The sequence below is a fragment of the Scedosporium apiospermum genome (genome assembly GCF_000732125.1).
Source record: "Scedosporium apiospermum strain IHEM 14462 chromosome Unknown SEQ_SAPIO_0176, whole genome shotgun sequence".
NCBI lineage: Eukaryota > Fungi > Ascomycota > Sordariomycetes > Microascales > Microascaceae > Scedosporium > Scedosporium apiospermum.
The window spans coordinates 1,270,510-1,284,471 of record NW_015971877.1 but is presented as its reverse complement, the minus strand read 5'-3'; positions in this window follow the sequence as shown (position 1 = coordinate 1,284,471).

Sequence of the window (13,962 nt, the reverse complement as noted above, 5' to 3'; positions counted from 1 at the left end):
GGCACCAGACGACCTCCGCCTCCTTGCGACGGAGCTAGGGCGCCCGAGAGATACGGATGACCTGTTCTTTAGAGCTGCTCTAGGTTGGGCCGCAGGCTTTTGTACGCCGGGGAAAGTGGGCGACGTAACAAGGCTCGATCGTCGGACTCGTGAGGTAGCTTTCGTGTGGTGGCGGGTTGGGGCGATGTCGCTCGTCGCTAGCTGAGGGGGGGTTGATGCGTCCGACGAAGGAGATGCTTTTTGTGAGCAAGAGCAAGCACCACCATGGTTGCAGCAACACGTTTCTATCACCCAGAGTGTTCTGTTAGATCCCGGCATCTTCGGGGCTCACACAGCTTGACCTCGGGCATGCCGGATTATTTACTTACGAGAGTGACCCTCAAGCGTCGGCTGCAAGTGAATGCACTTGCTAGGCTTGATTCCGCAGTCACACTTGACATGAGCAGACCGGGACTTGCGCATTGCTCTACAATGCGCACATTGAGATACCGGCCGGCCCTTCTTGTTAATGTGCTGGAGTGGTCGGTCTTCAGAACAAGTTCTGTGTCAGTCGTGTGTGTCCGACGCCGCATGCCTGCTGCTTACAGCTGTGCAGCCGTGGATTTCCTCACTAATACTAACCTGAGTGTTGGCAGTTGCTCACACGATGGCCGCGAACGCAGGCCTCGCAAGCGTATTTCTCACCGTCGATAATCATGTTGTTCGAAGCTAGCAAGAACGCAAGCTGGATAAAAGGAAGGGAAAAAGAAGCAAGGAAAAAAAAATAAGGGTAGGAAAGGAAGCCGGGGGAGGTAAATCTTAGGGACTTGAGACAAGTTTCGTCAAGGCCCAAGAACCCTGGTTCATTTACTCTTCTCAAATCTTGTGATGGGTGAGGAAGAAGGGAATTGTCACAAGCTTCCTTGGCTCGGTTGGCAGGCAATCGTCGAAGAGCCGCAAGAAGAAGAAGAGAGGAGCAAACGATGGCGAAGAGGAGGGGAGGATTTCGGTTCAGGAATGGTCACGATTTCATTTCAGAAATTGTTGGTTGTCGATGTTCTTCGTCAATTCGGGATCAAGTTTCATAAAACTCTTGGAAAGAAGCTCTGTGCAAAATAAAAAAAAAGCTGTTCCAAAAAGGACGAAGAGTGGAGCAACGGCAGAAACGAACAGACGCTCGTGCGGTCGAGTGGGTGTGTCGTAGACGATGGGAGTGTGCTTGATGGGAAGGAGAGGGGTGTCGATCGAGTCAAAGGCGGAATTGGGAGAAAGAGCAATGACTTGCTCTTGGGGAGAGGGAAGCCGTCAAAGTCGTAATAATCGTGTAAGTGCTTTGATCTGTATCTAACAGATCCGTGATGCGACAAACTCGCGGGTCGCGCGGGCAGTTGTTAGCGGGTTTTAGCAGAGAGCCGAGTTTGAGCAATGACTCCGTTATCGGGATGGTTTCAACTGGCGGCGAATCATCGACGTGCCAATAGGTGTGCTGGTTCGCTAAGCAAGTCGACAGGTGGATATTTTTTTTTTCGGATTTTAGGTTTTAGTTTGTCCTCGAGTGGGTGTATGTATGTGTGTGTGTCGTACGTGTGCTGTATGTGTGTGTGTGTATGTGTTGCCTTTTGGTGTTTTCTTTTTCTCTTGTGTCGTGCACTGCGAAAATGAATATATAAAAACGTCAGGCCAAGACAGCCGGGGCTCGTTTTCAAATGTAGCTTGGGAATTTCGGTTTCGGTCGGGAGGAGAGGAAGCTCGTACGACAGTCTGAAGGCCGAGGGAACCAGGCAGTGGACAACGGTGGATGGTGTCGAAGGGAACAAGAGTAGATTGAGCGTGTGCCCTGTGCGTGCTCTTTCTTCCGCCCAATGGTGGAGGGGCTGTCGACTACCGCGGGAATGATGAATGTCTGGTGTGTGTTGGACTAGGACAGGTATGTAGTGTTCGGTTCATCAACCTGCAGTGGTCTCGGATCGTGGTGCATCAACTGGTCGGATTATACTACCGCTAGCCGGTAGAAAGGGGAATTCATGTATATGCGTGAAGGGTTGAGTACAACACACAGCACAGCACAACACAAGCCGGGAGGAATCGCAGGGGAGGGAATACAAGGCAGTGGTTTTCCGACCAGAGACGAGCAGGAACGAAACTCGCCCGAGTGATATTGAATCGAGAAGGGGGCAAGAAGATCACTTCAAAGATATACGGAAGAAACGCGGGAGCGCAAGAAAGACCCAAGGGAGAATTTAGAGGACTAGGAAGGTCACAACGGGGTGCGTTTCCTTTTTATTATTTTGGACTCTGAAAAAGACCGGAAAGCAGCTGGGCTTCCGGCGAGGTCCAGTTTACGCTGGAGAAACGACAAGACTCGTTGCCATTGTAGCAGCACCCCAGGTGTACAACAGTGACCCTAGCATATTGTCGCGAGGTGAACAGAGAAAACATGAAGTCAGCCGCGAGAGGAGCTGGTCGAAAGCAAGGCCCGCGAAGGTACACGATTGTCCAATGTACTCCCCACCACTGTCGAAGTGAATTGGGGCACTGGCGAACCAAGACTGTCCTAAGCTACTTGGAGTTCGTATGACAGGCAGGAGCACTTTGATAAAAGAGGCTTCTAGCGGGGGGAGAAGGAGGAGGGGCGTCCGCATTGCTTGCTACTGGGGGGAGTACGTACTTGTATTCAGTATTATTGGCAGCACCCACCGGCAACTCACAAGGGCAGTCTAATTTCAGATAAACTCACGCCCCCCAGGACACTGGGGGTGTATCGAACAAGTCTCTCCCTGCTGTTATTACTTCACCCTTGTATTATCGGTAGACCCTGAAGTACGAAGTACATCAATCTAAGCAGTTTGCAGACGATCCCTCGGAGCCAGCACTGGTCATAGTGGGGTATGTCAATACCCTGGGAGCCTCACAAAATCTCGAGTGGGGGTTTTTCGCGGGTTGGCTGGGATAATAATGGAAGGGATTGAGGAGAGCCGGCACCAGAGCAGCAAGGATGTGATCCATGAAGCTCACGATCGGGGATCATGGAAGAATGGCATCTTGTGCACCGTTCTTTTGTGCGATCCTCTATCCTGCTTTTGTACTTCGTAATCGAGAGGCAAGCAAGGAAATTTGAATATTTAAATATGTACCTACTTCATTGGAGATACGAAAGCTGAGCGATCTATTGATGCATCTGGTTCGTACGATCAATTACACCATCCGGGCATTTTGCTCCTTGTCTAGGGACTGCCAGGGACTGTCAGGACTGTCCCCAAAACCCCAGAGATACGACTCGGCAGAGCAGGGGATCAGGGGAGTGTTAGCTGGCAGTCTGTCCAGGATGAGTTTTAAGTGTGCCATTGTGCAAACTGATCAAAACTGAAAAGTATTGTCAGCATATGACGATGCGATAAGTCCGTCCACCATCCCATCCATCCCATTTCCCATATGAGTAGAGTAAAGAGTTGACGACGGAGTACATCCCATCCATGACATCCATCCAGCATCCATGCCTGTCTGCAATGCAGCACACCCTTCTTTTCTCTTCTCGGTCGGCCGAATTAACTTCGAGCTCGGCGCTTGCTGGGTCCTTAGCCGAGCCCACCATGGTAGACATTGCTAGGAAATACAATTGAATACAAGTGTACTTCGTAGTTCTCCACCCTCCATTGTTCATCGTTCATCCCGAATCGCGTCCCGAATTGCACCTTCAGATCTTGGAACACCCAGGATTCAGCCATCCGCCTCTGCTTGTTTGTTTCTATCGGCCATTCCCTACGGCCCAGATAGAAGCAGTCTTGGGCTTCGCAATGACTCCAATCAATGACTACCGACAATTTGAGCCGAAATCAAGGGATTAATACTGCTCTTTGGACGGGTGAATGAAGCAAGATTGCAGCTTGGTCTTAGTGGACCTAGTAAGTTTTATGGGAGTGGATTGGAGTGGATTCGATTTGGTCTGGCCTTGTGCGTCATCAGGAACTCGACCCGCGGTGTCAAAATTATCGAGGTCTCATCTCATGTCCGTCCATCCCCCTGGGTCTATCTCCGAGTGCAGTGTAGCACTAACAAAACCTAGCCTAAGTTCACAAGCGCCCACTTTTTTTTTCTTTTTTCCTTTTCACAATTTTCGTTTTTTGCATTGTTGCAATTGTGTCGCCTGCTTACGTATGATGCAGGTTTGGATGTGCTACAGGATGAGCAGCACGCACTCCATACAGAGAAAGCTACACGACACGATGCAATATAATGAGCGGACCAGATCGACCGAACTGAATGCGACTTGTAAGTCGAGGGAGCAGACCTCAAAATACTCCACATTCAGTTACGTCGCCGTGCGGAGCTCTCCCCGTAGAAAACAACGGCTGGCTCGGGCTAAGAGAGCAAAGGGCGGGATGTGATGACCGTAAAGGGGCAATTCCCCCATACTCCATCCCACTCTCAAAGTCTGCGGTCGAGCCAAGATGGTGAAGACAACCGAGCATAGCCAAAGCCAAGCCTGCGTTTCCGACACCCCGCCCAATCACTCTTTCGGAGGAAGAGAAAGCGCCGACGTCCTGCCTCAGTGCCTCTCGACTATCATTTCTCCTTCCCCCCCTCCTTTAACTGTGGTTGGCCCCTCAGCTCCGTTCCTCCCCGCGTTCACTGCAGGATCGCTGCAGAACGGATGGGCTAGGTTGCCTGGCCACAGCAGGATCGTAATGTACACCAGAGGCGTATGTAGTATGCGCAGATGCAGGGTGCTGGCTTTCTCCAGCCTCTAGCGGCAGGTGTGGCGGTTAAGCAGTCATGAACTGCGCTTCTCCTGCCGGAAGGGTCTGGGTGGTCTGGGTGGTGTCTGTGAATAATGATAATACCAAGTTGGTCTTTGGACCGGATGGAAGAGTTGACCCCACAACAAATCAGGATGGTGGAAGTCTCCCCCAAGAATTGATTGATCGGAGAAGGACCTGTCGTTTTCGTGGAGTCTGAGAGATTGAACCTTTGTGGGATTCCAACCAGTTACTTCGTATTGGTGCCGGCCAAGACGGACAACGCTTGATTGATCGATCAGTGGTGAGATCGAGTGCCAGGCTGGCTGGCGACTGGAAATGAAGCACGAGGGTCCCAGCCCTTCCCGAAACCATCATGTTTCAAGGTCCGCTCAGGATAGACTCAACTTCCTTGATTTGATGGGTCAATGCCGCCATTAACGGCGAATCGCAACCGGCCAGGCGCGCAACGTTGCGCTATAGCCTAGCTGGCAGGCACAAAACCCACATTCAAACCAACGCTGAACTGAACTGTACCAGTGACCCCAAATCCACATCAATTGATCTCGATGCTGTGCATCACACCGCGCCCACTTCCCGGGTCCAATGTTCCCCCCAAATCATGAATACTTTCCATCGCTCTAACCTGCCCATTTTCTGTGTTGTCTCTGCAGGAAGCATGGAAAAAAATTTTCCACCACACCTCCACTCCCTTGATTATCTTCTATTCTAGGAAACGGAATTCTGTTTCCATTTCTTCTCTTAAACCATTCACGCGATCAACGTTTGATGCCGGCTCACTCGGCACTTGGGGGTGGAAATCAAGAAAGAGTGGGAGCAAGAGACGATGGAAAGCGAACTTGCTAGAAGCTTTCCGTCTTTTTCCTTTGCTTCCCCTCCCCATTCACGACATTCACGACGGTGAAGGAACGAAATCGTCCGAGGGTGTATCGTGGCCCTCCAGTAAGCATCAAGACGTTGAGCTTAGAGCCATGCAAGAGGAAATGGAAAATCGGCCCTGGCTAAGACCATCCTCGGCTATCTCCACCTACGAAAATACGCTATTGGCAGTCGGTTGCACCCGCAGACCAGCACATAGGGTTCTATGGAACGCAGCCAGCTGGCTCGGCAGAGAGACCTTCGATCCTTCAAGTGAAGTGCTGTCACTGACATCATGCACGTATCAGCCGAGTTCAGCCTCCAAGCTCGAACCTCAGGGCAGATGCTCGAATGGGAGAAAAGATACACCACTAGCTTAAATTTGAGAGGCAAGAGAAGGGCTGTTCTAAGCCAAGCGAGACGAGGCAGTGGTGGTAATTATGTAGGAAACTAGCACATCAACGTGACCAGAAGTAATCGGAAAGAGATTCATCTCTCCGGCCTCAGCGGAGATTGCGGAATTCTGGAAAGGGCGTATTGATTTGAGCAATCAATGACCAGGGCTATCGCTGGAATATCAGTGGGTATTGGAGGTTATCAGACAGCCAGCTCATTACGTTGATTAATGGAAACATCTCCACCCCATCCATCGTCGCGAGGTTGCTCGGAAAAGGCCCACGGAATCTAGGCAATCTTGGGAAAGGCTGGTGCCCGTCATTGATCCTTCATGCCATGCGAATTTTGAGCTACTCCATACCAGCCATGTCGTGTGGAGTGCTGATTTTACCAGCATGACCACATCCAGATGAAGCCAAGTCCGAACTAATATGCCCATCATTGATGTTGAACAGTGCAGCGACTGCACCTATGTACAAGTATACTACTGTACTACTCATCGACCACCACCAACCACACGACACTAGTATTCCTATTACAAAGTGACTCCATCAATCCGCCAAATCCCTTCCGGCCGACTCCATTGCCGCACCTCAGGCCAGCACCGCCAGATCGGGATGGTGATGCGTAACCTCCCCGATTCAGCAGGAGCCGGTCGAATGAGATGCCTAAAACGGTGGGCAACCCCAGAGAGTTGACACCATCGTCGCCCGAGTGCTACTGAATCGAAACGGGGTGGCTTGGAATTACCCTTCTAACCCTCTTAGGACAGGGCCAAGAATTCTCACCGAGGCTCCTCTCCCGAATACCCCAAGTTTCAAGTCCACGGCTTATTGCTGCGGGTTCCATATTTTTTTTCTTCTTCTTTTTGGTTGTCTCCTCCCTTTTTACTGCAAGTCGGCTAGATGTGGGTACGCGGATTGTGGACAGTCCGGTAATATCGCGGAGGGGACTGGTTGAATTTCCGACTTCGTATCCATTGGAGTTGGGGACTCTATCGGCCCCTTTCCCTTCTTCCCCTTCTATTCTCTTCTCCTTTTTCCATCCGGGTTCTCTCCATCTCTTACGCGGATGCAACGAGGATGAAGCGGCTAATTCGCCCGGTTCGTTATCACAGCTTTGTGATCGGCCCGTCATCTGAAGCAAATGGAACGGCCTTCGGCGCCAAGAATTCCTTTCTCGTTCTGCCTCCAATATTACCAGGCGGAGCTTCAGAATGGAAGGGCGCCCCGGATGGTGACGGTGACTGGCAAAACGCCGGTGTTATTTTCTGGGCTTCAAAGGTAGTGTACCGCGGTGGACCTCAAGTATTCCTTCGTACTTCGTACTTGTTCCAAACGGGCGACTTGGCTGAAGCTTGTTGACGTATCACAGGACCCTGTTTTGAAATGGCCAACTTAGGGTCGTGCTCGTCATCCGTAATCTCCCGGAAGAAAGCTGCACCCCGAACCTTAGCTTCATGATGTTAGCTTACCCCAGAAAAGCAGGAAGAAACACGAGCTGAATCGCCCAGCTTCCCAAAACATGTTCTCTTACCCGAGGTCCTTCGGTCCTTGTGCAATTTTCCCCAACCTTCTTCCTACAGACCGAGCAGCACACGCGAGTTTTAAAGTCAGGGAAAACACACGCATGCTGATGTGTTCAAACTGCCGTCATTCGTGGCAGCGTCTTAAGCCAAGGTTCCATGTGCAGCATACTCCGCGGATTCGACATTTGATGTACCGTACCTGCGTATCTCCACAATCTCTGAAATCCAAGAATGCACTTCTCATGAAGTACGAAAGTACAAAGTAAAGTCTCCCTTCGTAACTCTACCTGTCCGACACCCGCTGTTGCCGGTTCGGCGGGCGCCTGGCCCGAGTACCGAGAGATCAGCCACCAGAAGCCTGGCCAGTTACCGCCAGGCTCTGTCAAAACGGGCGGAGGCACCGCTCAACAGCAACGAACTTTACTCTCACACCCGCCCCCTCATTCAAACAAGTATTAGTCTTGGCAATGAGGAGAAGACCTGATGCAGTATTATTCTATCCACTACACAAGTACCTGAGTATTCTAGGTTTTCAATGAATCCCGTCAGCAAAAAAAAGGATTGCGGGGAAGCGGCAATGCTCTTTCGGTTGAGAGGAGATAATAAAACAAGATCGAAAAGAGGAAGGCTTGCAAAGACGCAAGGATGAGGGTTCAACGACAAAGCGTTTGAGAATCACGGCAAGCCAAATGAAATGCGAACTACGAAGTACGAAGTACTCCCTGCCGAATGCTTAAAACTAATTTCGGGCAGTTTTCTAGAAAACATGTCGAAGCTTGATTCCACCACCAATCAACGCGAGCTTCAATTGTTCGCTTTTCTGCTGAGATAAGCAAATTTCAGTTGACCGAGAGACCGTGTGAGGATCCCCTTAAGACTGTGATTTACTGCTGTGCCTCCACCCAACAAAAATTCTTCGCACAAACAACTCCATCATTTTGACAGGAAAATTTTCTCAACTACCCTCTCTTTCGCCCAGTCATACTTATCTTCTTCTCGCAGAGTTAAAAACTTGCTTCAGAGATCAATCAAGCTTTCTGTCATCTCATAGACATTAATCTGGTGCGCCGGCACCATCTGATGCTAACTTCCAAGCATTTTGTCTGCTCCTTCGGCTCTACCACCCTTTTCGAGGCATGGACGCATCGCATCGGTCCAAATGGCCCCAAGCTAGGACGTCAAGAACCTTGATTATCCTTGGATGATAATTTCTGCGTTGTTACGCATCTTGACGCCGCCATCCTGCCGATTATGCCCGAAGCTTTTGCCTCCCTGACACCAACTTTCGCTCTTTCGACTTTGAATCGGCGAGTTCCTGCCTACACCTTCCCAAACAGTCTTGAAGATGACGAATCAAAATCTCATGCCTCAGGCGCTACCCAATCCAAAATGAGATGCAAGGTCAGTAGATACCGTGTGTTCTCGTCTTCGTGACTAGGATCCCATTCGCAGTTTTTGCTACCCTAGCCTCGAACCATTTTCGCTTCTTCAAACTGTCGGTCAAGCAGTGGCGGGCCTGAAGCTCTCCAGGAGAGCTCAGGTGGATACCACTGCCTCTTAAGGTCTTGGCTATTTTACAGCCGCTCCATCAAGGGTGGTGAGCTACCATCACCCGACCCCCCAATTTGGAGTCTTCTCAAAAGCCGATCTCCATTCTCCCTACTGGTCACAATCTTGAAAAAGTTGGGGCTTTGGACTTATCCCCTCCAATTTCGTCATGGTTGCCACTTGGGACAACGTCGCCTCTATCTCTTTTTTTGATTTCCCCCCACGCTCTTAGCTTCTGCCAACGTGCTAGGGTGGGCAACCTGGGTGCTCTATGTATTCTGTACCTGTCCAACACGGGGGTTGCATCCACCCCACGTGTGCCGCTGATAGCTTCAACCATGGAGTAAGGTACAGCCTCATCGAGGCCCAATCTCCCAAAGATGATACCGGGGCATGTCGAACAATCTCCTGGCGATCGATTATCGGGATTTATTGATCCAGAGGAACAGTGTGCATGACTTATGTTGAACGTCAATGTTCACCCCCCTTGGAAACAGCCCAAAGTCAGCTCTTGGTGGTCATGCCTGACTGTGTCCTGTTCAGGCGCATCATTCGGCCGCTGCTCAGAATTCTGTGCAACCATTCATCATCAACTGCTGAGTGTGGGCATCCCACCTCCCTGCAAGGTGAGATGCTCGTGGCTACTTTGGTGCCCTCTCGGGGCCACTAGATCATTTTTTTATCCCTGCGACGATCCTGCGTTGCCTTCATCTTGGATGTGGCTTGCTTCTCTTTTCTTTTCTTTTTTGAGGCGGTCGCATCAATTCCTCTCCACGTTTATGGAAAGTTCCAATATCAGTGTGAGGGTGAGGAGCGGGCCCTCCGAGGTGGTTTGTGTGACAGCGACCTGAAAAGAGGACCACGGAACCTCACCCACGTTCCCCACGTTCGTCTGCAGATATGATATGGCTACGAGGTACCAGGAAAAATGGACCCCCGCTACGTCGTCATTTTGCCTACCCGGGAATGGTACGGGTGTGCCCTCCACTTCGGCCGTGTCCGCTCTGGATCATGTCACCTACGGTCATCAAGACAAGTGGTGACTGGCGGGAGAGCCTTCGTCATCTGCAAGAAGACTCTAGTCTTGATGGATCAGGAAAAAAAAAAAATTTTTTTTGGCCAGCATCTACGTTTTCGAACGTAGTATCGGCACTCGCTATCGCTTATTCACCGTCGGCGCGAGTGTTTTCGCTTCTGGCATAGAAGAACATTTTACAGACCCGTTGCTGGGCACCCGGCCTAGAGAGCTCGTTCTGTAGCTCCACGACAGGCCGGGAATCAGCTGTGGTTACATAATACGTACACGTGTAATTTTGGATGGTTGATGGCAGGTCGACTTGTAAATCAATCTATCGTCTTGCCTCAAGACGGCAACTTAATTTCCGCCGGGACGTTCACTTGGATGAAGTAAACGCCAATGGAATGTGCTTGGCCACAAGATTGAAGCCAATTCTACCTTTCCGCGGGTCAACAGGACCGACCTTCCCTCCTAGTTGATACTCTCAATAGTTACTTTGAAATGAAGCAGATATCATGCACCAGATGCAGACGACATTAATCTGGTGGTAACACCCAAGCAACCTTGATTTTTCTTCTGGTATTATTACCCGTGATGGTGCATAAGAATATGGGAGACCCTAGCCGCACCCTACCCTACCTTTTGACATATCAACCTGCGTTGTGTAGGATACTTACATACACTAGCGTGGGCTGCGCACCGCATCGAACACCCTTCCTAGACCCCTACACTACACTCGCCAAGTAGATGCGTCGTCTGTGTGGAATTGGTCACCGATTCTTTGCCACCGGATTCGTCCCACGATGCCGCCGTACCACCCCCTCCCTGCCGTCCCCGGCGATCGGAGGGGGGCGCGAACGGGGGCCAACCCATGAACCCATGGGACCCGGTTGAAGCTCATTCACGTAAAGCCAAGAGTCCGCGGAGGTGAAGCTGAATAATAAGCTTATGACTAACACCTACGAATATATATATATTTGCATGTAGAACGGGCGTAGAAGGCAGAATAACAAGAAATCGATTCCGGGGTCGGAGGTCGGTGGCGTGGGTGGGGTCGCTTCATGTGAGGATGGAGAGCGAGATGGGTAGGCCAATGGAGATGAATACACTGTACGGATGAGGGCCTCCAATTTTTTATCTTTTACCTACGTTGGCTAGGCATTACTACTAGACTATGCTCCAAGAGGTGGACATCCAGGTTATTTTTGGGGTGGGAGAGGAGGTGGAGGGTGAGGTTGGAGAGGGGTGGGAGACAGCTCCAAACACGCCTGTTTTGCACTTCGTATTGAACAGTATGTTTCTTTAGACACAGGCAATGTATGAATTTACACCAAGTTACAGCCAGCAAGTCTTGGCTTGGGGGAGAAGAATCACCCGCCGTTCGCTGCATCTTCTCGCGAGGGGGGCCAACCTCGAGTTCGGTTGTTGGAGAGCACACGGTTGGCCAAAGGTTGAACAAAGAACTTACATGGGGCAGTCGCCGATTTACCACATAAGGAAGAAGGGTGTGATATTGCGTCACCGATGGCTGGGGAGCCAAGAGAATAGCGTCGCCTTTTGACTGGTTCCATGGGAACTGTTAGCCGAATTCGGGGCCCCTGTTCACCAAACTCGACCATTATTAGTGCAGACGACGGGCGATTGAGCCACCGCAGGGTCCTTACAGGGTTAGGGGAGAGTGGACGATTTCGCCAAGCTTTATTACTCCGTAGTCTACCTAATCTTGCTTTGTACACTATTCTACTCCAAGCAAGAAAAAAGGCGTTCGCTTCGAGAGGGGTTCATGGAGGAAGGGGGTTTGCTTTTCTTCGTCCCTGCGTGCGGGGAGCATCAATTTTCTCTCCTTCTCCTGCCCGTCTCGAAGCGCCCCGATGTACATTCTTTTAAAGAAAAATTGCTTGGCATTTTCTTTTCTCGATTCTTCATCCCGGGCACCCCCTCTCTTCCGCGCCGGAGAGGGGGCCAAGTTCGCCCCGCGAATAGGCGGGCAAGGTTGGCGATATGGCATCATCCAAGCTATTGAGTGTTCTCGTGAGGGTATAGGAAGCGAATACTCTTAGGTAAGAGGAAGGAATCTACGGAGGAGATTGGGATGTGGGTTTCTTGTGCCTTTCATCAGCTCCGAGATTCCGCTCGACGGCTTCGGGGGGTTTCGGGGCTTCCTTGACCGTCTATTCTTGTTGGCGATCCGGGTCCCTCTGGTTGTAGCTTGTACTCTTTCCCCATGACGGAATTGGTCAATGATGAGTTGCTGCAGCTTACACTACGGGGGGTTTCAATCTACTAATACAATCAATGATGACATGATGCGGCGGGGGTTGGTCGGTCTTGGGGGCCACTCTCGGTCTGTATGTCCCTGACGATCACAGTCGCTCGCTTTGCCAGGATACTTTCACTCTCGGTCTGGGAGGGACAGTCTGGCCGCCTTGTCTGTGACATGTTGTCTCTACTTCGTACCACACTACGAAGTACGCTAAAGAACTGGGGCCAGAATCACTTACCATCCGTCATTGCAATTGGTATGTAATTGGTGTGTGGGCGTAGATGGGGCTCAACTTAATGGAACTTAATGGAGTATGGTAGATGTAAATTTGGGCTAAATGATGATGAGAGAAGTTGCTTTTTAACTTTTATGATTATTCCCCAGTTCTCTCTTAGGAACTAGACTTCGGAAGGATCGAATCTCGCATCAATTGATCGATGGCGGAAATCTGGAAAAGCTCAGCTGAGTTGGAACCAAGAACCAAGGATCAAGGGCCAGCACCAAAACATGCGCCAGAGCCAGAATCCGATGCATCGATATATCACTTCTCACTTAAGAAAAACCCGCCAAGAAAATTTTAGGTCACCCGCGAAGAGCTCAAGGGGAGAAGCTAACACGCCCTCCACACAATCCTGAAGATCGGTGGGTCCGAAGAGCTAGGGCTGCTTGTTCCATCCTCTTCCTTCACCGAGGCCCTGGATCACCCGGTAAATAGTTTGGGCAATATTGAATTTGCCTTGGCTGGTCCAGCCATTTTTGCCCTTGATGCTTCGTAATAATTGTTAACGAGCACACAGACCAAACGGCGACTACCACCCACCCCTTTTGATCCCTTCATCGTTTCACTCAAAACTCCAGTTGGAGGGAACACGATCTTGGTTGGCGCGCTATGGTTGGGGTACTACGCTAAAAGGCTTGTATGACGCCGGGCATTCCCTGATTAACACAGACCGCCTCAAGCGATGGGGTCGGGGGAAAGGGGGGCGTGTTGTGGACTGGACAGGAAACACAGGGATGGATACTACACTACTTGGTCGGGATAGGTTTGTGATCGATCTTTGGTTCGCCCTCCAGCCTTGGGGAAGCCGGCATTTCCCTTTTCCTTTCATCCCGTTCGAGGAACGGGAGATGACGGTATGTCGGAAATTCATGTTGAGTTATAGCCGTCGCGCTAGACTGTTGAGGGAGCAAAGGAGGGGGGAGGGGGAAGGAGGAAGAGGAGGGGAAGGAGGAATATCATCGGCATCCGAGGCGGAGGGGCAGCTCTCTGCCGGAGGTAGGAAATGCGAAAACCGTTGGGACCGCCCGGCAGCTCGGCTGGAGATCGCCCTTTGCCTTCTCCACTTTCGATTCTCATTGCCTTGTTTTGGTTTTAGCTTTTCTCTTCCTTTTCTTCATTTTCTGATTTTCTTTGGTTGTGATTACCCCCTTTTTTTTTTCCCACGACCTTTCCGCGAGAAAGGGGGGGTGGACTTTGCTGGAAAGTTCAATTGGCTTTCGGTGTTCGATGATGGAGTGGGCCTTTGGCCGATAAACTGGAGCCTTTTCTACGGGTAGTCTGGTGCGCACGCTACGGGCGGCTAGGGTTGACCCAGAGTCCCAGACCGCCAAACAC